The sequence below is a fragment of the Furipterus horrens genome, unplaced genomic scaffold, assembly GCF_987537825.1.
Source record: "Furipterus horrens unplaced genomic scaffold, mFurHor1.1.pri manual_scaffold_4, whole genome shotgun sequence".
In the NCBI taxonomy this organism is placed as follows: domain Eukaryota; kingdom Metazoa; phylum Chordata; class Mammalia; order Chiroptera; family Furipteridae; genus Furipterus; species Furipterus horrens.
In genome coordinates, this window is record NW_028327174.1 from 109889201 (window position 1) to 109915267 (window position 26067).

At 37.2% G+C, this 26067-nt stretch overlaps 1 long non-coding RNA gene and 1 pseudogene across 1 annotated transcript in view; both read right to left on the minus strand.

Moving 5' to 3' along the window:
- LOC150012659 (uncharacterized) overlaps positions 1-5330 on the minus strand; it is a 37025-nt gene extending 31695 nt beyond the window's left edge. The window contains exon 1 of the long non-coding RNA XR_016510767.1: positions 5277-5330. This is a non-coding gene — a long non-coding RNA (uncharacterized LOC150012659). The remainder of the gene's footprint in view (positions 1-5276) is intronic.
- Positions 5331-20756: 15426 nt separating this feature from the next.
- On the minus strand, positions 20757-22599 carry LOC150012660 (putative ATP-dependent RNA helicase DDX5 pseudogene; annotated as a pseudogene).
- Between the last annotated feature and the right edge of the window lie 3468 nt (positions 22600-26067).

A 26067-nucleotide genomic window follows, 5' to 3' on the forward strand; every position in this document is an offset into this window, starting at 1 on the left:
GAAGCATACACCATGTTCACTGATTGGAAGAATTAACATCATTAAAATGTCCATACTATTCAAAGCAACCTACATATTCAGTGAAATTCTTATTAAAATATCAGTGGCATATTTCATAGATTTAGAACAAATATTCCAAAAATTTGTATGAAACGAAAAAATGCTCTGGTTTTAATTTGCATTTCTCTGATTAGTGATATTGAGCATCTTTATATATGTCTACTGGCCATCTGTATATCCTCTTTGTAGAAGTGGCTATTCAGATCCTCTGCCCATTTTTTAATTGGGTTGTTTACTTGTTTTTGTGTTGGTTTCTTTAAGCTCTTTATAAATTTTGGATATTAAGCCCTTATCAGGTGTATCAGCAAAGATGTTCTCCAATTCTCTGGGCTGTCGTTTTATTTTATTGATGTTTTCCTTTGCTGTGTAAGAGCATTTTGTTTCATGTAGTCCCATTTGTTTATTTATTTATTTTTATTTTGTTTCCCTTGCCTGAGGAGATCGTCGTCGTCGTCGTCGTCGGCAGCCGTCCGTCTCGAGAGACGATGGTGTAGCTTCTTAAGAGTCTATCTGCACCGCCGAGAATGGCTGTGCAGTCCAACTCGGGAGTGACATGGTATCCGTCTCCTCCCGTGTTGAATCGACATCTTGCGATGACGCTGAAGCTACAGAGCCTGGGCAGGGTAATATGGAGGGTCTGCTGTTGCCCATGCAGCAGACCCCCCCTCTCTTCGCAGCTGAAGGGTCCAAGGGAAAGACGGAGTCGATACAGCTTGGCTTCAGGTGCGCCGCAGGAGTTGCCGGTGTTGACTACAACGTCAAACCGCCTTAGGGACTCCGGCTCCGGATTTTCTGTCGGGGTTTACTCCCTTAGCCTTTCCCCTGAAGAGGTATGCCGCAAGGCAGCGGAGGTTTTTTGGAGTCAGAGTTTTCCTTCTCTGCTGTACCCTGACTGGAAGATCGAACCAGCGACACTTAGCTCGCAGGCCGACGCTCAATCCACTGAGCTAAACCAGCCAGGGCAAGCCTGAGGAGATATAGCTGATAAAATATTGCTGCAAGAAATGTTTGAGATTTTAGAAGAACAAAGTTAGAGAGATCACAATACCTGACATAAAACTATACTATACTGTAATTAAACAGTTTGGTACTGGCATAAAAACAGACACATATATCAGTGGAACAAAATAGAGAGCCCAGAAATGAACCCATGCCTTATGGCCAATTAATATTTGACAACAGAGACAAGAGCATAAACTGTAGTAAAGACAGTCTCTTCAATAAATGGTGTTTGGAGATCTGGACTAGTACTTGCAAAAACTAAAATAAAATCAGACCACCAATTTACACCATACACCACACTAAACTCAAAATCAATAAAAGACTTAAATATGTTATGATTCTATAAAAAATTCTACCTCGAGGTAAACATAGGCAGTAAAGTTTCAAATATCTCACATAGTAATATTTTTGCTGACATATCTCATTAGTAACTGGAAATAAAGAAAAAATAATTTAAATCTAATTACATCATATTAAAAAGCTTCTGCATGGTTAAAGAAACCATCACCAAAATAAAAAAGGAACCCACTGTATGGAAGAACATATTTGCCAAGGATATATCAGACAATGGTTTATTCTCCAAAATATACAAAGAACTCATACAACTCAACATCAGAAAGACAAACAACCCAATTAAAAAATGGACAAAGGACCTAAACAGACACTTCTCCAAGGAGGAAATACAGATGGCCTACAGACATGTGAAAAAATGCTCAACATCAACTATCCACCAGAGAGATGTAAATTAAAAGTACAATGAGATACCACCTCACACCAGTCAGAATGGCCATCATTAACAAACCAACAAACAACATGTCCTGCTGAGGATGTGGAGAAAAGGGAACCCTCATGCACTGCTGGTGGGAATGCAGACTGGTACAATCACTCTGGAAAAGATTATTTAGTTTCCTAAAAAAATTAAAAGTGGAACTGTCTTTTGACCCAGCAATTCCACTTCTGGGAATATATCCTAAGAATCCCAAAATACCAATTCAAAAGAATTTATGCACCCTCATGTTCATAGCAGTGTTAGTTATAATAGCCAAGATTTAGAAATAGCATAGGTGCCCATCATTGGATGAGTGGATTAAGAAAACATGTCCGTTTACACAATGGATTACTACACAGCAGTAATAAAAGAAGGAATTCTTACCTTTTGCAAAAGTATAGATGGAAGTGGAGTTTATTATGCTAAGTGAAATAAGCCAGTCAATGAAAAACAAATACCAATGATCTTACTTTTAAGTTGAATCTAATGAACAAAACAAACTAACAACTAAAATAGAACCACAGGCACAGAAGCTTAGGACAGACTGACAGCCGTAAGAAGGGAGGGGAGGGTGGGGATGGTTGAAAGAAAGTGAAGGGAATAGTCAAAGAACATATAGACATGACCCATGAGAATGGACAATAGTGAGGATATTGGCTGTGGGAATAGGGAGCAGGTTGGGTACAGGTGGGCAAAGAGGGAAAAATTGGAACTGTAATAGCATAAACAATAAAATATCTAATAGGGAAAAAAAGAAAATGATTATGAACTTGACTTACTGGCCTAAAGTATCACAATTGTGAAATTCAAATATAGTTGTAAATGTACTAACTCTTTTAATTATTAATGGCCTATGCAGTATTCCCTTACTTATCATGGGTATTATGTTCTAGACCCCATACGAAGTAGGAACCTTACATTTATTCTACACTCTTAAACCTATGTAACGTTAACAACATACATATACAGTACCGCAAAATCCCGCGATATAGTGAAAAATTCGCAATAAATAATTAAATACAATATTTTAAAAAATCCCGCGATACAGTGAGGCCATAAGTGAACTGCGATATATAGAGGGACTACTGTAAATCAAGGCAATATGCAGCTCTAGGCAGAGGCAATTTTTACAATTGTGTTCTTACCAATTCTCTCAAACTGTATCTATTTCAATTGGTTAAAAATAGCTCTAAATATATAATTTCATAAAACTATCAGAACATATGTACATTAATAGCTAATAACTTTTTATATTTCCCAGTTATTTACTAAATAAATCTTGACAGTAGTATATATATATATATATATAAATCCCAAGTAATAATATCAATCTAAGGCATACTCCTCAAATATCTTAGATCTCTGGTTTCATCATATTTTATAAATATTTGCATAGAAATACTAAGATTTGATATCTTAATTCAATACCACGCTATTCAAAACAGGTTTGATGTATAACTCACCTGCCCCCAAATTCACCCATTCAAAGCAGACAATTCAATGGTGTTTGACATATTTCCAGGTTTGTGCAATTACCATCACAATCTATTTTAGAACCTTTTCATCACCCCTCAAAACAACCCTCTTCCCATTAGCAGTGGCTCCCAAACACCTGGAACACCTTGCTCTAGTTTCCCCTAAGCACTATATAATCTATTCTTAGATTTCCTATTCTGGAGCTTTCACATAAATGCAAACGCACAGTGCATGGTTTTTGGTGACTATCTTGTTCACTTAACATAATATTTTCAGAGTTTATCTATGTTTTTGCATGTACTAGTACTTCATTCTTTTTTCTGTATGGCTTAGTAACATTCCCTTGCAGAGACATACCATATTTTTTAATTCAGTCATCAGTTGGTGAATATTAATTTGTTTTCCCTTACAAATAATGAGGCTATAAACACTTTTATACAAGCTTTTATGTGGACATATATATGTTTTTTTTATTTTTATTGTATATATACCAAAAAGGACAACTGCTAAGTCATACAGTAACCCTATATAGTTGACATTTTGAGGAACTTCCAAACTGTTTTCAGTGTTGCTGGTGCACCGTTTTACATTTTCACAAACAATGTAGGAAGAAGATTCCAGTTCCTTCACATTCTCCCCAACATTTCCTTAATGACGAATGGTACTGAGCATTCTTCCTCTTAATTGATCATTTTGATTTCTTTTTTAGAGAAACATCTACTGAAATCATTTTCCCATTTTTTTCAAGCTGGGTTATTTCAGTTTAAGGAGTTGTAAGAGTTCTTTGTATGTTATGGATGTAAGTTCATTACTAGATATATGATATGCAAATATTTTCCCTCATTTAGTGAGCTGTTTTTATTGGTATCCTTTAAAGTACAAAAGTCTTAAATTTTCATGTCAATTTATTCTTTGGTTGTTTGTCATTAGGGTATCATATCTAAGGAATCACTGCTTAACCCAAAGTGATAAAGATAAACTATATTTTTTATAAGAGTTAATAAATAGCTTTAACTCTTGTATTTAGGTTTTTGACCCATTTTTAAGGTAATATTTTTATATGCGTGGGTTAAGATTCCAACTACATTTGCTGCATGTGGATATTTATTCATGCCAGCACCATTTCTTGAAAAGACTATGCATTTCCAATTGGTTATCTTCTCACCCGTGTTCAAAATAAATTGACCTGAACTGTGAAGTTTATTTCTATGCCACTAATCCACAGTAAATTGGAGGTGTAAGTCCTCCAACTCTGCTTTTTCTTATTGTTTGGCTGTTCTACATCCCTTGCCTTTCCATATAAATTTTTGCATCAGCTTGTCAATTTCTGCAATAGAGCCAGTTTGGATTTGATAGGTGTTCCTGAACATTATGTAATACATGATCTCTGTGAAACTTAAGCTATCCTGCCGACATAAATATGTTAGACTGAATAATCTATGGGTGTTGGCTACATTAAGTAGAAAGCACTAATTTTGAGAAGTTCTGGGGGGAGGAAAAATGCTGAGATCTCTGAGCACCACAAAATGATTATTGCTACCTAGAGTACTAGGGGATAAGCTCTGGCATCATCCCATTTTTCCAGGGGAAAAAATGTTATTTTAACCTAATCAATTTCTCCTGAGAGGTTCCTCTTCTTTATTTTTAGAATCTCACATTGTTACTTTACCACCTGGCAGTACAAATAATAGCATTATTTCATATTCAGTGCCAGTCATTGTGCAAAACACATTATCTGTAATGCTGACAACCAACTTAATAGGTAAATAGTGTAACTTTTATTATACAAATGAAGATATAGAAGGTCAGTTGCTAACAGCTTTGTACATTTAGGGAGAAAGTGTTAAAGATGGGATTTGGACTCAAACCTATGCAACTTCAATTTAGCTCTTCAATAGCATTTAAAACCCCTTTCATAAAGCACCCAATTAATAAATATCTTTGGAATTAATTAATTAGTTAAAATTACCTCAGGTTTTCGCATTGCCAACAATCTGTACGTAGTATCTTTCTAAGTTCTCTGAGTGAACAAAAAACAGAAATTGTAAATACACAATTTTCATAGAGTTAGAGATTTAAAAAAAAACTACTGATCACTTCAGAAAAGCCCCTAAAGGCGTACCATAATAAAATTATGCTAGATCTTATGTGTACTTCAAAAGGGAGTAAAATTAGATGATAATAATAATAAAACAAGATACATTAAAATTGTTGAAAATAGTGATTAACATATTGGATTATTCTATTTTATCTGCCTTTAAAAATTATGATAATGTCCACAATTAAAATGTTTTTTAAGCAGCAATTTTGAAAACTTTTATCCAAAATGCATTTGGTGAAATAATGTCTCTTTTACAGAACTAGTAACCTTGAGGAAGAATAAGATAAAATAAAATAATACATGAGGCAAGGTAAATACATAAATAACAACAACATTTTTTCTTTGAGAAATACTTAAAATTGATGGTTCCATCATTCCAGGTCATTTTAAAGGCTCTGGCATTCTCTCTTCCCCTTGTCCAGGTCAGGATGACAACAGGGATACCTCCGTCAACCATGGCCTAGAACCTTAATTAGTTGCCTCTGCTGTTCTTACAAGCTTCTCACTCTGAACTTGTGGAGTTGAAGCTTTCTTCTCCAACACTTCTTTTACCCATGCTTTTCAAACTCTCCTGTACTTTCTTTTAACTACCAACATGACCATAAGACATTTCTTGTGGGCCTTAAGCTACATGGAACATAATACACTGAGAACCTCAGGGGCTATGCTCTGAAATCCATTCTCTTTATTCTGAGGCCACACTTTCTCACAGGTTGCAACCAGCAGATGACTGAGTACAGGAGGGATACTAAAGCAACTCCATTCTTAGAAAACATGGACTCCTGTTAGGCAACTTTAGTTGACAACACCCTAAGCTCCTTGCTCAAACTTCCCCATACAGTGTAGATGATTATGACTTTTCCACCCAACTTTCCCTCTGTCTCTCCTTCATTGGGAGTCAGTACTGCGTTTTAATCTGACGCCCACCTCTTCCAGACTTTCCAGGTATTTACCCCATTTTCTCTCGCTGGCACTTTCCGTAATAAAAATCCTTGCTTATTTAAGAACTGCTAATAACATTAACTACATATGGATAGATTCCCTTACTTCTAGTCACTTTTAGTTATAACTTCTTTAGGCTTATTTAACTCTTCATATTATAGGTACTTAATGTTTAACCCTTCCTTTCCCCCTGACTTTTGCCAAAGAAACTCAGTCTGCTTCTAGAGCCCCCTTTTAGTTGTTGTCATTCATTAAATACTGACTATAGATCGATGCTCTCTTTGCTGCAAATGTGGATCAGATACATGTTGAGTTCCATGAGGGACTTTGCTAGACCTTCCCCCCCCACCACCATCTTGCTCCCCATGCTTGAGTTTTCTGATAATGGAGCTCTGGTTTGAACTTAATTTCCTTCCACTCTCTGCTCCAGCTCAGCCTCTGTTGGTAGAACCATTCCCACAGCACCCCTCTCGGTGTGGAGGAGGGGCAACTTACAGAGCACCTCAAGCTCACCTCCTTCTAAGTGTCCAGTAGACACACAAAACTTCATGCACGCTGCAGGACCACTAGGAGTGGAAGGATGATGGCCACGTGGATGCTCTCTCTCCCCTCCCCAGCCCCTTTCTCCACCTTGCCCTTTTTTCCCAATTACCTTATCACTCTTTTCAAAAAGGCACAGAAGACAGATCAGCAAATCACTTTATAAGAACACTTCTGCTTCTCTCTCAGACATCCCTCATCTTTACAGGTGATTCACTCAGAACCACATTCACAGAGCTAGTGGGTGGAGGGCATGCACTTCCTCTTTAATAGCAAAGGGCAGCACAGGCCATGTCACTCCTTTCTAGGCTCTTACATAGGACTAAAGAGTTCTTTGAAATATCTACATTTTCTGTAGTGGTTTTCTGTAAATGGAATAGAGAGAAGGCAATGAACAGTTTGAGTAACAGGGCTAATTTGACTATGATTGACTAGGTCCTAAGAAGACATCAGATCCCAATTGTTTTGGGCTTTCTTTAGAATGTGGAGAGTCTTGGAACCTTCTCTGTCATCAGTCTGAAGTCCCAAATATCAATTTCAGAGGATAAGAAAGTTGCATGAAATATTTTCTGATGCTAATTTGCTCCCCTACAAAGCCCAGACTCAGCCTTCTTTGTTCCGTACCCTTTTTGATACTGCTAATGCTTAGTACTATTATCGCTGGCTTTTGATTTTATCTTGATACACTTCATTGGAGTCTTCTTCAGTAATGTGTTTTCTCTATCCACCATCCCTTCAGTGTAACCCAGAAAATGGATGAAAAGTTTCTGGATGTTTGCCTGCATGAACATACTCCTTTTATTGTTTTGTTTTAATGAGACTTGAATGATTATTAGTTCAGCATCTTCTCTCCACCTTATATGCCTTGTATTTTATTAACATTTGACAGCAGAATGATTTCCAAACTCAGACACCTTTGCCTCGTGACACTCATAAGACATTTAAAAACATCAGTTCCAATACTTTAACTAATGGCTTTTCTGTTCTGAATTATTCCAGGTATCCCAAGTACCACTTTGGTTTAATTTTCTTTGTGGAGAAGATGTCTGCTAAGTTTCATGATTCTAATAATAATGGGGGTTTCCCTCCCGTTTTTTAAGTACTATTGCTCAATCATGTTCTGGAAGACTGCCATGTCAGTTATGTCTGGGACAATGGTTGTAATAGTTCAACTCTCACATAACAGATGGAGCAGCAGTCTTAGCTGCACTTCACTCCTTATCAAGACCTACTAAACATGTTCCCAGGGATTACTTATTTCTCTTATATTTCAGCTGGTCTCAAATACATCCCCCATATTTCCAGTCGGATCAGTAATTATTATTATTTGTATGATTATTTAGAAATACTAGAATTCAAGAACCTACAAGTTCACTTTTACTATAACAAACCTGGATTTCTAACTTGTATATGAAATAATATTATAGAAAAGTTGGAAAGAAAAATGAGGGAGCGAGGACATGAACTTTTCACAGCTGTTACGGGACATCAAACTTGCCATTTATCTGTCAATGAATTTCTGTACTTCTTCCTACTTCGTGGAATTTTCTTTCAATTAAACCTACAAGCAGGCATCCCACATAACCTCAACTTATGCCTGAAGCTAGTTGAGTGGAATTTTCACAAGCAAAAAGATAGTAATATACCCAATTCAAAATAAAAAAGCAAGATATTTTATAGCTACAGATTCAGTAGTGATACTCTTTGTTTTATGAACATTTAAAATAAAAACATTTGCCCCTTGGTGCAAAAATATATCTCAACAGAAATCTAAGGATAATTTTTAGTTAACAGATTTAGTCATGATAGTTTTCTTTCTTTTTAATTTAGTCTTGACAGATAGTATTTGGGGTTTTATTCATAGTAGATTCTAAAATTTCAACTAAGAAACAACCTGATAGGGAGTTTCCAATTGAGAAAATATTTTTACCACAGGTTGTGTTCTATCTACTCCTTCTCTGACACAACCTACAAGAACATGCTGGCTGTCTTAACCTATTTGCCCCTTGTTGTGGAGCAAGTGCGAGAACCAAACGGTCCGAGACAACCGAATTAGAATTTAAAGAGCCTTTATTAGCTGGCCAGCGACTGCCCACCCGTCCACAAGCCAGACTTAGGTGGACAGCCCCAACCTCAGGGATTGGGGGGTTTATAAAGCATTTCAGGTGCAGAAATTTGGACAGAAATACAGCTTGTATAGACAAAAAATTCCCACTATTCCCCAGGCCATTGCTCAAAGGAATAGGTCACTGCTCAAAGGAATAACAGTTAGGTTGAGTTCCTTGTTCTGCTTGGTTGAAGCATGTAACTGCGGGGGTCTGGTTCCCAGGACCCAGGTTCAACTGATTACCCTACTGGCTGGACATCTAAGAAATACCCTTTAACATTCCCCACTGGTTTTATTTGGGAATTCAAATCCTTGAATCCTGGGTGTTTAAAGGGCGGTATTGTGACCGTAGGACCAAAATTCTTCTAGGCCCTTATGGAATGAAGCCCCTGTATAATTCCCCTTCTTAGACTTAAGACCCTTTATTTTATAGAGGACAATGGGCGAAGGTCTCGTGCTTTTCTAGCTGCTTCAAGCTGAACATGGTCGTCGTCCTACCTACCCTTGGGTCTAGGAATTTTGAATAAGAGTGGGGGTGGAGGGGAGGGTGGCCTTCCCACATGGGAAAGGATTTTGCAGAGTCCAGGTCAGTTAGCCAGTTAGCTGTTCTCAGGCAGCAGCATGCTCGATTTCCAAGGGCTGGCACTATTGGACAAGCTGGCATTCTTGTCATGTTCTGGAGGCAACAGATTTGGCAACAGGGTTAAAAGACATAATTTAACCCACAACTACTTATATGACAAAAGGCAGGGATTAATTTTTCAATGTCCCACATTAGGAAAACAAATGGCTTTTCTGGAGGAAGGTGTGCAGGGCATGTCACACCTGCCCAAAACCCTTTTACCCACTATACCTAGTTTGGGCTGAGAGGTATATTTTAGGATTTCCCCCCTCTCAGACCTTTGGGCCCTTTTTGTCCAAGCTATTAGGATAGAAAAGAGAGAAATCAGTTTCAAAATGAAGCCTATAGACTACCCCATACTTTATTAACCCAACCACTTAGTTCAGCCAAACTGTTGAGTCTTAGGAGGTGGCAATGCAGAAGGGCCTCTTTAGTGAGGCCCATACGTACAATTACTCAGGTAATGAGATTATAGGTTTATGCCCTATGAAAACAGAAAGAACACACATGTTAATTTATACAATACAATTCACAAACCAGTCTTTAAATTTAAGATGTTGTCTTACTGGAAAGACATTTAGTTGTAAGGCACTTGACATTTTTTTTTGCCTGTAAATTAAGCATTTCTGATAATGTCACAGACCTGGTTTCATTTTTAAATGAAAACAAACTTTATAGACAGTTAGCTGTACTAGTTTATAATTTGTTACTAAGCACTGTGAATTTCCTTGAGTTATGATTTTTCTCCTTAAGGTTATCCTTCTTGTTAGTAAAGGGACTGCAGTAATTCCAGTTTTAATTTAGCCTGTTTATTTGCATAAACACAACAAGACCAGTGATTGATTACATATAATTTTTAAGTTTACTTTGTTGGCATTTACTTAAGGAACTTTTATGTTGACCTTTAGTTTGCCCATCAGGACACGGAAGCTGAGCCATGTACCTGCTATTTAGCCTTGCCTGTAAACATCTTCTTTTCCAAGTTCTTTGGATTTTTCATTGTGCCTTAATGTTTCTTCTAGGCATTTTTTAGGAAAGCAACCTTCGTTCCTTCCCTGGAAAGATTGCCATGAACCACACAACTAACCAAGGTGCCAGACTTTTTCTTTCTTGGCTTTTCTTAGCTTTAAAAGTCAAATTTAGTTCCTTAGGGCTTCCTGGTAACAACCAGAGCCTAAGCATGCCTTCTTCAGGCATGACATCCTAGTCAAAGCCTCTGCTGACAAGACCACTATCAGCAACTGGTCTTATTTGTTTTATGCAAAGGAAACATGTCATTTTTACTTCTTTAGAATGCTAAATACTGGAGAGTTTAGGTAAGGAGAAAAATATAAAAGCGTGAAGGAAAATCCTTGTCTTTTAAAACTGTGCTTTTATTTATTATACTTTTTGTTATTAAAACTATACAATTTTTTAGAACTTTTACAAACTTTTAACAAACTTTGTATATAGTTTTCACAAACCTTTATCTTTATGGTTTCCATTTTTTTCTGGTTCCCTTTTTTTCATGTGAAGTTTTAAATTTCCCTGGGAAACCTCTATTTTTCCTTTCAGAGCATAAACAGAGCAATAATTCAAAACAAAGGCAGCTAGGCCCTCTCTTTCCAGTATGTCTACTGGCCTCTTAGAGAGACATGCCCTTGGCAGAGACATGTTCACTTGCCCAGGCTGGAGCACTTAGCAGCCCTGAATGACCCTCCCTGGGTCCTGTGTGGCAAAAGGAATTTTTGCCAACTGGTTTACAGACAACCTTTTCTAGGTCGTATTGGTTAAAAACAGATACAGAGAATTCCACAATAAAACAGATGAAGGTATGTTTTTATAAAATCAGAACACAAGCTGCTGAGGTTTCCTTTTCCCAGGTTTAAAACTTTCATAACTTTTCTTTTTATTATTATGACTTTTCATAGACCTTTTGCAACATTTATAAATTTTTAAATACCCTTTACTGTTTTAGATTTAACTATAACATGCTTTTAATATTTGTTCTTTTCTATACAGTGAAGTACTATACATAAACTTAGTATTTGGCAGCTAAAAGTTTCTAGATTTGCAGAGATATTTTGCAGCTTTTTGAAGTTCCTGCTTCTTTTTTAACTTACACTTTTGAGCTTCCCTGAGGAGCTTTTCAATTGTTCTTTTTGGCCTATTTATTTACCTTTTGCAACTTCTTACAAATATTTGGCCAGTTTCTGTTACAACGGTGACTTTTAAGAGTCCCTGTCCTATAGCATTCTTTGGATTTAGACCAGAATACTTTCTTATTCAGTCCCCCAGCTTCTGTAGGAATGCTGATGGAGCTGTATTTTGAATGCCTTAGAGACATTCTGTGCTTGGGGAACGGATTCCTTGATTCCCCTGATGATGAGGCTTTTAAGGTTTCTTATTTGAGCCCTATTCTCTGGCCTGTTATTCTATTCAGGGTCTATACTGGGAAACTTTTGTTATGCCGGGACAATTCCTGACAGGGAGGGTGTTTGCTTTTTTATATTTTTATAGCAGCCTACCTGATTATTTCTTTTCCTTTCCTATTGAAAAGGATGTTTAGAATGGACATTAGTTTTATTCATGTGTAACAACACTTTTCCTTAAGATATATGCATATCCCCCCCCCTGCTGAAGCAGCAAGGAGATTGAGGGCCCTTTAGTTACAGCTTTAGAGGTGTTGTTGATTGGCACCCAAGCAGCTTGCACCAGTTTGAAGAAAAGTGGCCTGAGTTTTAAAAGTGCCACTTTTTTTTTCTCTTTCCCTGTTGGAGAGACAGACATTCTGTTGTTTCTGTAACCTGTAGCAAGGGGATTAGATGGCCACCTGGCTAGCAAATTTAACATTGCCCCTCCTTGCGGCTCCAGCAGGGAGTATTCAGATGCAAATTGAATTGCTGGAAGTTACCTAGGGTGGAAAGAAATGCTGCAAGCAATTTCTCTGGGGGAACTTTAAGGGGCCTGATCACTCTGTACTGTCTGTTCCCAGTGCCTCTGCCCGGTTGGTCGCTGGCTGGCCAGGGCTACGAGGTGGCGGGAGACAGTAAATAGGGTCCTAGGCTTTTCTGTGACAATGAAATGCACTGCCTATATTGACAGCCTTGGTTTTCATGTTCCCTTATGTTGGCTAAGGTGATTGCTACAAACATGCACTTAATCTGGATTACAATCAGGGGTGGGAACACAAGGCATGGGAGCTATGTCCCCCTTACAGCACAGACAAACATGGGCTGGGAGCTCCCAAAGGAGGCCAAACAAATGCCCGCTGGGCCTTTCCTCTTGCAAGACTAAAGCCCACTCAGACTCCATAGACTGAAGTCCATGGAGTCACACAAAAGGAGGAAATAATGTTCAATCACACATTCACGCAGAGGTTAAACAATTCTATCCAAACCGCGCCTAGGCCTCTGAGACTGGGCTGTCAGGGCTTCCAGCAGCTCCCAAGTGTCCGCTGAAGGTGCAGGGAATTGCTCCGAACTTGAGCTCGTGGCCACTGTCCTGCCACACATCAGCTAGACACATGGGACCGCACGAAGCCCGGGGGCTCACCGAATGCGGCACTGCTTTAGAGAGGCATCATGGTGGGTGAAGAAGATAGATTCTAACAAAGGAGCCAGTGGGGTTTTGGTGCAGCTTGACCCATGTTATATGGAACAGACAAGATGACCCTTAAGACAGACAAACCTGTGGTCGCCGGACACCGTCGTGGTCCGGGACCGGGTCTCGGAGGTAATGCCGCATCCGGCCCTCCCTTGAGACCCCCTGGCGCACCCCTGTTCCAACCCAAGGATTCCTTTCCCTCAGAATCCAAGTCCTTACGGTAAGAATCCGAACGGCTCTATGTAGTCAATCAGGATAGGGAGGGCACCCGTCCTCCAGTGTCCCACTCGGGGCTGAGGAACGTCTCTCAGAGATCTCCCCCTGAGATGGGTCTGGCAGCGGGCCCATCTCACAACCCGTGCCCAGCCAAGGCTTGGTATCTCACTGGAGCCTCTGAATGTTGTGGAGCAAGTGCGAGAACCAAACAGTCGGAGACAACCGAATTAGAATTTAAAGAGCCTTTATTAGCTGGCCAGCGACTGCCCACCCATTCACAACCGGGGGTAATGTTAAAGGGTATTTCTTAGATGCCCAGCCAGTAGGGTAATCAGCTGAACTTGGGTCCTGGGAACCAGACCCCCGCAGTTACATGCTTCAACCAAGCAGAACAAGGAACTCAACCTAACTGTTATTCCTTTGAGCAGTGACTTTGAGCAATGACCTGGGGAATAGTGGGAATTTTTTGTCTATACAAGCTGTATTTCTGTCCAAGTTCCTGCACCTGAAATGCTTTATAAACCCTCCAATCCCTGAGGTCTGGGCTGTCCACCTAAGTCCGGCTTGTGGACGGGTGGGCAGTCGCTGGCCAGGTAATAAAGGCTCTTTAAATTCTAATTCGGTTGTCTCCAACTGTTTGGTTCTCGCACTTGCTCCACAACACCCCTGTGTCAGAGCTCATCCAGATCAGCCTTGGTCCTTCCATGCACATTTCATGTCAAAGACCAGGAGGTGACTTTTCTTAGAGCTGTAGCATTCTTTAGTCACCAACATGTCTATTTCTCTCCACAGTCATCCCAGAGATTTTACTGAATTCTTCTTAACTTATTGCCTCTCATAACTTAACTTTCATCATAAAAAAGTGCCATATCAAGTTAAACTGAAACTATAAAATTACCTTAAAAAGCAAATAAATAAAAATCAATTATTAGAGGAGAAAAGAGAGGGAGAAAGATAAAGAACTAAGAGAAATATAAAGAACATATAGAAGTACAGTCACACTGATGAAGATAACTGCAGGGCCAGAGTAGTGAATGACTGGCTAATACAAGAAGAAAAACACCCTCCTTTGATACATCCCAAAGCATCCAGTCCAGTAGTCTCATGTTGGTGACTGTACAAATGCAACTTGACTTGAGTTTTGTCACTCTCTCTTCTTCTCACTATGTTTATATGTGTGTTGGGATCTTGGGGATGAGAATCAGTTCAATATTACCACCATATGAGGTAATTTGCATTTCATATATTGTAAGAAAGTTATATTCTTTGCCACAGGCTTCAGATACACCAACCACAATTTCTCCTTGCCTAATTGGCCCAACTTTAACACAGTGATTATTGCATTTTTTTCCCTAACATTATTTTAAGAATTATGTGGACTAAATATTGCACATTGCAATTTTTTAAATATTTTCTTTCTGACAAGAGAACTTAATTTTCAGTGAAGAACATCTTATTCTTGGAAATAGTTTATGAGTTTTATATTTCAATAACTCATGAGGAACTTCTCCATAATCTCCCTAGGGTCTCTGTTCTCTTTATTAAATATAATAAAAAATGACTATAGCTACACCTACTGAGCTCATGCTGAGTTCCAGGCACTCTAAGCAGTTTTCAAGCATCATCACACTCAATCTGCAAAGTAATTTTATGAAGGAAATAATATTCACTCCATTTTTAAGATTGCAAACCTAAGGCCCAGAGATTTTAAAAAATGTTACAAAACTATAACTCTTTAGACCTCAGAATTTTTTTATGTTTTCTTCTATAATAATCAATTTTTAAATACATAGACCTATTCTTAAAATTATTTCTCTAAATTTTTATTTCCATTCCTTAGGAAACTTTAAAAAATTCACCTTACCTTAAACATATTTCCCAAATATCTAGTCTACCTCACATTTATTAGAGTACTTTGTTCACATGTTAGCTACAAAATTTTAAAGTTCAATGAAATGCATATTCACATTTATCATGAGAATTTCACATGAAATCTTGTTCCCTAAATGAACGTCCGAATCTTCAGACTTAGAAACCACTAACAGCTACAACACAAAGAACTACATATTAGTATAGACAATAGACAGGGCCATATGCCCGATGTGGAAATAGAACAGGTTAGGAGACAAAGAGTCCTCCTTCAGGTACATGGAAGTCTGGTCACTCATACCACAGAGGAACTGGAATCTGGCTATTCCCCATACCCTTTCTGTTCTCACTCCACTTCAGATCCTGATATTCCTGATTAATCCCACTTAATAACATCATCACACACTTTTACCATGATTATATAGTCAGTAGATCCTCCAATAAGGTAATTTCAGTCAACATTCATTCATCATAACATTTATGAGATGCTGTAAGAATTTAACTCTTATGTATATCAATTAGTCTATAGTGAAATTGGTTTTGTTATATGTCATTTTGCTGCAGTTCCATATAGTGACTATATTGAGTGAGGGAGGACTTACTGTTTAACTATCATTAACTGATCAGAAGAGACATCACAAATCTGGAAAAATGCAAGAGAAAGGGAGAGAAATAGATGCATAAAAGCTATATAGCAATTAAGAATACATCTTATTCTAAAGGAACAAAAAAACACACCAAAAATGTAATATTCTTTCTGTAATGTATGTTTCCCCTACTCCCTGCAGAAAGAAACATGTAGGGCTGAGAAACATGGCTCAGTTGCACCAGAGAAAAAACTTGATCACCATCAGAAAATATATTCATGTTGACAATTTTCCTCCCTTCTACACATCTCATATCCTCTTACAACAGCTTGATGTTTCTTAGAGGATGTCTATTAGAAAAAATCAATTACTATAAGTTTGTTAATATTTTATAACACAATGGAAAAGTTTTCATTCATTGTTCAAAATAATGGAACACTCTGGAGTGGGCCGAAGAAAGTGGTTACACATAGATTTTGCCCTCGGTGTTTCCCTTTCTCCTACATGTATTGCAAATAAACATTGTCTGCCAAGTTTCAGACATGCTTTAGTAGGGGGCTATGTTAACAAATGGATCTGCATATACATATGCTCAGCTGTGGGTGGAGTTCCTGATTCCCACATACAAGTGTTTGCCTTCTTTCCACAGTATTCCTCAAATGCATAGGATTAGAAACAGTTAATATTTGTTTAGAGAGTCTGAAGTTTGAGAGCCCAGAAATTTATCTTTATCTCCAATAAAACTTGATCAAATTTGTTTGGAGTATTTCTCTGGAATAAAGCTCAATAAAATATCTCTTAATGTTAAACCATCCTGTTTACAATACAGAGCTTAACACCAAAAGATGGGTCCAACAGTCTTTTGTAGAAAACTATGTTGGAAAAACAAAACAAAACAGCTCAAGAGGGTGCTTGGGAGGCTACCTGTACATCACAGAACTTCCTGCATACCAGTGTCTAGGAGATATCACTCTGTTAACTTCTCCAGGTAACAGCTTCCTACCTTCATTACTGAGTAGAAAGTCAGGATATTGAAACATTTATTTCAAAGTCAACATAAGTAGAAAAAGAGTGAAAGACTAACAGAAAATAGATAAATTAGCATTACTATTCTGAGACACTAACGCTTCAATTGCCTCTCCTTGGGATCTCTTGCTTTGAATAATAGACTCCACAGCTTATACCTGCTGACACATAACCAATCATTTATACATATTACATGAATATCTTACACCATTTTGAAAAACCACTTCCTATTTACTGGTATTTTATACCAGGCCACCATATCTCGTATTTCTGGGACTTACATAGCAGTCACTATAGCTTAGTTAGATGCATGAGTAAGCCAGGTTTTCTGTATGCCATGATGTTAAAGCACTCTCAGACTGACTTGGTGTTGAAGAATTCCTAACTACCTTACCGTCGTACACATTAGGCCTCTACAGAAAAAAAACTATGTGTGTGTGTTGGGGGAGGGGGGAGTTCGGAGTGACAAATAGAGGAAGATAATGCTTGGTATCAACTTTAGCTTTTCCTGCCCAGTTTAAGCACATTTACATAAGTATGGGGACCCCTCTCCCAATTGTTTGTCAAGATCACAACCACTTTCCACATCCTTTATTTTTTAGGAATATTTTATTGATTATGTTGTTACAATAGTCTCAATTTCTTTTCTGTTCACTTTCAGCTTCCCAGCACCCCCCTTCCCGCTAGCAATTCCAACCCCCTTTATTTCATGTCCATTGGTCTTGTATATAAGTTCTTTGGCTTTGCCTTTTCCTATATTATTTTTAATTTCCCCCTGTATATTTTGTACCAGCTAATTATGCTTCTTAATCAGTGCAACATTTCCCCATTTCTCCCCCTCCATCCTCCCAGCTGATACCCCTCTAAATGAACCCTATACCTATGATTCTTTTCCTATCCTGGTTTGCTTAGTTGAACTTTGTTTTTCTTTTTTAGATTCAGTTGTTAATAGTTGTGAGTTTCTTGTCATTTTAGTGTTCATAGTTTTGATCTTATTTTTCTTAAATAAGTCCCTTTAACACTTCATACAATAATAGCTTGGTGATAATGAACTCTTTTAACTTTAGCTTGTCTGGGAAGCACTTCATCTGTCCTTCCATTCTAAATGATAGCTTTGATGTATAGAGTAGTCTTGGTTGTAGGTCCTTGCTTTTCATCACTTTGAATACTTTTTGCCAGTCTCTTCTTGCTTGCAAAGTTTCTTTTGAGAAATCAGCTGATAGTTTTATAGGCACCCCTTTGTAGGTAACTCTCTGCTTTTCTCTTGCTGCTTTTAAGATTCTCTCTTTGTCTTGAAACTTTGACATTTTAATTACAATGTATTTTCATGTGGTCCTCCGTGGGTCTAGCTTGTTTGGGACTCTCTGTCCTTCCTGGGCTTTTATGTCTATTTCTTTCACTAAATTTGGGGACTTTTCCTCCATTATTTTTTTACATAAACTTTGAATTTCTTGCTTTTCTTCTCCTTATGGCATTCCTATTGTTTATATATTGACACATTTAAAGTTGTCCCAGAGGTTCCTAAGCCTCTCCTCATTTTTTTCAATTTTTGTTTCCTCATTCTGTACTAGTTGACTGTTTTTTGATTCCTTATGTTCCAAATCATTGATTTGAATCCAGGTTTTCTTCCCTTCAGCATTGGTTTTATGGGGATTTTCCGTCATTTCAGTTAGCATAGCCTTCACTTCTTTCCTTATGTGATTGCTGTACTTAAGCATATCTGTCAAGCCTGTGAGCATCTTTATCATCAGTGTCTCAAATTCTGTGTCTGTTAGGTTGGCTATCTCCTCATCTGTTAGGTTGGCTTAGTTCTCCCACTGGAACCTTGATCCATTTTCCCTTTTGGGCCATACTTCTCTGTCTCCTCATCTTGACAGGTTCCTGTGTTTGTTTGCCTCTGTGTCTTACGTAGGGCTGTCACTCCTGTTACATTTTAAGGGCAGAGCCGTAGGTATTCATCAGTAGAGGGCGACCCATTTCACCTCATTGTGGTGGTGTATGTGGGGGAGGGGTCAGAGAGGCAACAATGCCACTTGCTCAGCACTTGCCCCTTTTCCAGGCACTTCTCCCACTTCTATATGGGACTGGTGCCTCTCTAGCTGTTGCCCTGGCCATTGCTCTCAGAGTGAGTGGATTTGCAGATGTTTTAGGACTGTGGGGGCCCTTTAAACAAATGGACTCTCCTGAGAGACTGGCATTTTCTTCCTCCACCCAACTCCCATTGGTTTTCTCAGTCAGAAGCAATGAGGCTTTATTGTCTCCAGTGCTGGAACCCTGAGCTGTGTGATCTGATCTAGTGCTGGGAATGCTCACCAGGTGTTCCTCTTGACTTTTTAAAATGTTTAACTGCACTTTCTGCCAGCATATTTCTGCAGCTGCTGCAGCCACCACCACACCACATTCTTTCCACACTGGCTCTGCTCTTCTTACCTGTTTGGATGAGTATTTCTTCTTTATAGCTTTGTTTGTTGCATTTCCATATGGCTCGATTTTCTGGAACTTCTGGTTGTCTCTAGTTTTGAGGTAGTTGTATGACTTTTTAGTTGTGAAGGGAGACAGAGCATGTGTTTCTAGTCCTCCATTTTGGCTGGAAGTCTAATTTGTTCTTGATTTTCTAAATTCTTTGGATAAAAAGTTATATCCATGATTTTAAAATGTGTTTTTTTGTTATATATATTTCTCTGTAAGGAATTCCTTAGCAGCATTCCACAAAAGTTATATATATATATATATATTTAATTTATGATTTAATTTGAAATACTTTCTAAATTCCCTTGTAATTTCTTTGGAATAGTAGTTATGTAAAAACACGTTATCTCTTTTCCAAACATTTGGGGATTTTTTAGGATAACTTTAAAAAATGTTCTTTAAGTAACATTTAAAAAAATAATATCTTAGTATTACTTATTTGAAACTAATTTAATTGTGGTCATAAAACATACTTTAATTTCAGTTCTTTGCCATTTTGAGTATTTATGGTGGAATACATTATCTATCTTTATGAACACTACATTTGGACTAAAAAAATGTGTATTTTGATTTTGTTGTTTTTAGGTTCTCAAAGTGTCTACCTAGTAGTTCATGTTGGTGATCAGTGTCCTTCAAATTTCTTACATTTTTACTAATATTTTTGTTTATTCTTTTAATTATTGGAAAGATGTTAAAATTTCCAAATATAATTGTAGTTATGTTTTTTCTTCTTTAAAACATGTTAAATTTTGCTTCATGTACTTAGAATTTCTGTTACTATAAGGTACATGCACATTTATAATTCCTGTGTCTTAATAAAATAGCCCTTTGATTATTATGAAATTTCTTTTTCTCTGGTAAATCAATTAATTGAAGTTGTCTGTGTCTAACACTAATATAGTAATATTATCATGAATATTATTTCTATGGTTTATTCTTTTTAATATTTCTACTTTTAACTTACTTGTCCATTTATATTTAAAAAGCATACCCCATTTCATCTGACTACGCCAGTGGCTTACATCCAGTCAGACAGTCTCTGTCTTTTAACAAGATTGATTAGGTTTTTTTTTTTTTTCAGTTTTCAAATATATTTTATTGAAAGACCATGCATTGCCTTCATTCATTGTATTTCAAATCACTGCATATTTACTTTGGGAAAGCATTTCCTGCATCTTCTAGTGAAAAGAAAAAAAATACCCTAAAAGTTGTTTCAGGAATGTAGAGAAATATCCAACCTAAATTGTAAAAAAGTACACCATAACTACTGCTGTCCTGCAGTCATTTCTTCATTTCCCATGTTTCTTAAATAGTTATCTTTTCTGATAACACACAATATAAAGATCAATTATGAAAAATAGAGATTCACATAAACTTCTAAAGTCTTATTGAGAATATTCTGTTGGCGTTGGATAACCAATCATAGGTGCAGCTGCAGTAGCAGGATATGCATATGCCTGTTGGTTCATACCATTCATACCATTGTGCATATTTAGAACATTACTTCCATATTGCTGAGTGCTATCATAACCATTCTGGTAAGTCCATATTGGGTTACCAGTCTTAAAACAGGTTTGTATACCAGCAGACACAAAATCACTTCCAAAGCTCCCATTGGTGTAATTGTTAGCACTGTAAACACCATTCTGGGTTTTTGTCCCAAAATCTATCTTAAGCAGTCTAGAGTAATGTCTGTCATAATTTTCCATGTCTCTAAAGGTATTAAGTCCTCCCCTTTTGTCCACAGAGTATCTATCCCAATGTTCATCCTTCATGTTTTCTCTAACCCTGATATGACCTGAACCTCTATCTTCAAACAACTGAAGCAACTTGGGATTAATTGCTTGATTAGCTTCACAAAGCACAGAGATAAGGTTGCTCATCTACTTTATATTATTAAGTGTAAAGAAAGTGTATGCTGTACCTGTTTTGGCACTGTGAGCAGTTCTTCCAATTCAATGAATATAACCCTCTGAAAAGTTAGGGTAGTCATAATTGATGACAAATTTCACATTTTCCACATCTAACCTACTGGAGGCCACCTCTGTGGCAATCAGAATAGGAGTTTTTCCATGTTTGAATTCATTTAGAACCCAGTCATGTTCCTGTTGACTCTTGTGACCTTGGATATCCATGGCAGGCCACCCATCTTTCCTCATTTTTCAGGTAAGTTCATCACATCTTTTGGATTCAACAAAGATAATGGTTTCATTCTCCTCACTTATATTCTCTTCCCTCAGATAAGTACATTTTCATCCTTTTCTACATAATGTCACACATCCACAATCTCAAGAATGTAGTGATTTGAACTCAGTTCTAGTGCACCAATGTTTGTATGTCTATAGTCCTTCAGGAAATCTTCAGCAAATCATCTCTTATTTTGGCCAAGTTGCACTCCAAATTAGGATTTGCCTATCAGGTCTTATCTGATTTACAATCTTTCTTATTTGGGGTTTGAAGCCCATATCAAGCATTCTATCTGCTTCATCAAGGACAAAGTAGATGGTTCTTCTCCTATTTGTTCTCCCACACTCTAAAAAGTCAGTCAGTCTTGTAGGTGTTGCAACAAAAATTTCTACAGCTCTCTTCAAATCACATACTTGTGGTCCTTTGTGAGCACCACCATAGATGCAAGTAGACTTCAAATGACATGCTCTGTAGCATTCAGCAGCTACTTACTGCACTTATTGGGCCAATTCCCAAGTCGGTTCCAGCACCAAGAAAATAGGCCCATCACCTGTCTCCAGGAATGGCTGATGATTGATGTGGACAAGGGCAGGCAGCAAATAAGACAATGTTTTCCCAGATCTGGTCTGTGCTACTCCGACCATATCTAATCCATTTAGACCAACTAGCCATCCCTGAGCTTGAATAGCAACAGGTTCAGTGAAGTTCTGTCTTTCAATCGAGTCCATGGTATTTTCAAGGAAGTTTTCTTCATAGAAATTCAGAACTGTCTTTGGGCAGTTGTGACATTTAACTATAATTTCCTTGCTGCTTCTGTATGTCTCCACCTCTTGAGCTGTGCATCTGGCCAAATCAGGGTGTTTTTGATAAAAATCCTTGTCAAATTTGGGCAACTCATCAAGATTCCACTTCTTTTTAACTAATTTCTCCCCATGGTTTCCAAACTTCTTTCCTGAGAGGCTCTGCTCTACATCCTCCAAATAGAGGCACACCAAACCCTCGATCCCAGCTGTGGTCTCAGTCACTGGAATGGCCAGACATGGCATCAATGATTTCAGTTGGTGCAGAAAAAAATGGAGAGACTTGGTTGCAATGAGTCACGGGAGGTGCCTTCGGCAACAGAGAAGCCTTGCGGGAGCGGCGGCAGTAGGGTGACAGCTATGACAGCAGGAGGAGCTGCTCCCCTAGAGACCCCTGGATATGAATAAGGTTATATCATTTTTATTTAATGAAATTATTAATGCTGTTGAGCTTAAGTCAGCCATCTTCCTAACTGATTTGTATTTCTCCTATCTGTGCATTCTTTCTTTTTTCCCTTTTGTTATTTCTTTTTCACGTTTTTAAAATAAAAATAATTTATTTTATTCCCTTTACTGCCTTTTAAGCTGTATCTGTAAATGTTTAGTGTTCAGCATAGACATTAAAAATTACTTTTGAACTTATCACAGTCTACTGTGTAAAGTAAGTCTACTTTAACTAAATGTAATAAAACCTTACAATGAATATCATTGATCCCTAAGCTATCCATTGTGCTACTATTGTAGTGTCTGTTACTTTTTTGTTTTAGCCTGAAGAATTTCTTATAGCAATTCATATAGTCCAAGCCTACTAGGTACAAATTCACTTGGGTTTTATTTATCTAAAATAACTTTGTTTTCATTGTGAAATATATTTTCATTGTATTAAAAAAATTAAGTTGACTTTTTTCTTTCAGCATTTTAAGATGTCCTTTCATTGTTTCCTGCCTTGCCTTGTTTCTGAGAAAAAGTTACTTTAATTGCTTACTGTTGTTCACCTGTATATAATTTAATTATATAATTAATTAATTTAAATCTGACTAGCGTTTTCTTTTGTTTGTTTTGTTTTGTTTTAGTAGTTTTCCTTTACTCTTGGTTTTCAACATTTTGGTTATGATGGGTATTCAACCTGAATATTATGTGTCAGTTCTTGAACCCCTGGGCTGATTATTTTTTTCTAAGTTGGAGGAAAAAATAATCTTTAAAAAGTTTTGTTTTATACTCTCACATCTAATTATAAGACCTCAAATGCTTGTGTGTTAGGCTGCTTGCTGTTATCCCACAAGCAATTGATACTCTGTTGATTTATTTTAAAATACATATCTCTTCCTACTGTAGTTTTGATAACTGCTATTGACTTTCCACATTCATTGATCCTTTCTTCTTTAGTTTTCAAGTTGTTCTTAAGTTCATCCAATACACTTTTTAAAAACATATGTTGTCTTATTTAATTATAGACTCTGCACCTCATTTTACTTTAGCTCTCATTTCTTTACATGATATTCCTGTTTATTTAAATATTTTCCTATAAGTTTTTAAAACATAGTTAAAATATTAATTTTAAAAGTCTTTGTATGTTAGCTCTCATTACTGATTATTTCTGGGTAGCCTTCTAATAATTGTGTTACCTGTTAATCTGGGGTTACAGTCTACCCCTGGAAAACATGCTTTTTTTTAGATTATTCTAGATCATTTTGTTGTAAAACTGTAGAGACAGAAGTATAACTATATTTCATTATTTTATTACAAGGCGATCCATGCCCTTTCTTTGTGTAATAGATAATGAGGCTGATCCTTCAGGTTCTATTTCCCAGTAAACTGAGTGTCATCTGGGCCAAACTTAAGTAGACTGAATTCACCTGTAATTAGCCCAATCCAAACCTCACTGAATGTGCTTTTTTGTTAATCTTGTCATTTTTTTGAACTTGTAGGAAATGGGGCTGCATTCCATATAATTTTAAATTATGCTTAAATTTAACTCAGGTGCAGCCCTAGAATATAGGTACCATGAACACATCATTTCTCTCTATTCTCCAGTCTCCTCTACTGTTGCTCTCTGTACAAAAGTTAAAAATAAAGATGTCATGAGAATTAGTAGGCCTAGTGATTTACTTTTGCATTTGGGAATCTTCAGGATTATACACTATCCCTCTAACTTATAAGTCATTCAATACTGTCTTGTCACTCTAAATTCTCCCCTGCACCAAGACTGTTCCGCTCCTCTGCTCATTGCTAGAAACAGCACTGCAATAATCTGTTGCACTGCAACAATCTGATGCTTTTTTGTTGGAATCCAGTTCATCAAGGCTTTCTTGGAATGGCTGTTCCTTATTAGCCCCATAGAAAGATATTTATTTTGTTCCAGCTTTATCTTATTTTATTTTTACCAAGGAAATGAGATTATTGTGAGCCCTTTAACAACCTAATCTAAAGCAGAGTTCTCTATCCGAATTCTTTCAAAATTTATTTTAAGCTTGTCTTACTCTTCCATACTCATTCTGTCAATTTTAGATTCTGTATCAATTTTACCACCAAAGCTTTCTGATGCTCAAAAATACCTACCATAGAACTAGTATAGAATCCCAATAAACAGATCTAATAATAATGTTTTAAGCTCTAATAATTTTTCAGGTTTTGTCATCATTAATTTAAAACATTATTTCATGTACTCTAAACAGTCTTAGACATATCTCCAATTCCCAAGGTTTCCTTGAATTAGGAAGGCCCTCAACTTTCGCTCACCCAGACTTAGGAATTCTAGAATTGAATGCATTTTCTTTTCATCAAATATCATTTTAATTTATTTTTTAATGGTCTTTAGGAATGCAGGTTTTCAAACAATAGCATCTCCATCTGTGGTCAAAGTATTCTGTACATAGGACAAAGTACTGGTGTCTAAATAAGACAATCTGATAACATGGAAAATCATGGTGTGGGAGTATTTGTCAGGTAAGGGTATTCATTTGGTCCCCTGTAAACAGAACATATGAATCTAGTCACCAAAGTCATAAGTAACATTTCTAACTATTTCTCAGACACCACTTTTCTGCCCTCACTCTTACTCCATGAATGCTCATCCTAATCAAATCTTACTGGTGACATTCATGCTCAGATTTGGCTTATATATAAACTAATAGTGGAGTAAAATATGTCTGGATTATACAGATGGTATGGAAAAAAGAAAAAAATAAGAAAAAGACTGAGAGAAATATACAGTCTTAAATTATATATTTTGTAGCATTTTGTTGAATTTATTGAGGTAACATTGGTTAATAAAATTATACAAGTTCTGCTGAAAAAAGTCTAGCTATTGTTAATATAACAAGAATGGTTTGTGTGACATTGATGTAACCTGACAGCCAAGGAGAGTGGACTGGAGTGTGCATGTGTGAACAATGACAACTTCACTGTACAGTTAGTGAGGTTGGTAGATGCTGTTGAGTGAGCATGTGTACTGTGCAGCTGTCACATTCAAAATGACTGAGTAACGAGTGCAATAAATCTGCATCAACTTTTGCATTATGCTTGAACATTCCTCTGTGGAAACTATTTGTATGATTCAGAAGGCCACAGCTATGGGCAACTCATGACTGACAGCTTTATCAAAACAGCATGTGTGCTCATGCATCACATCTTGTGCAGAGTTTTTGTTGTTGTTGTTGTTTGTTTTGTTTTGTTTTTCGATGAAACATCAAATGACCCAGGTGACTCA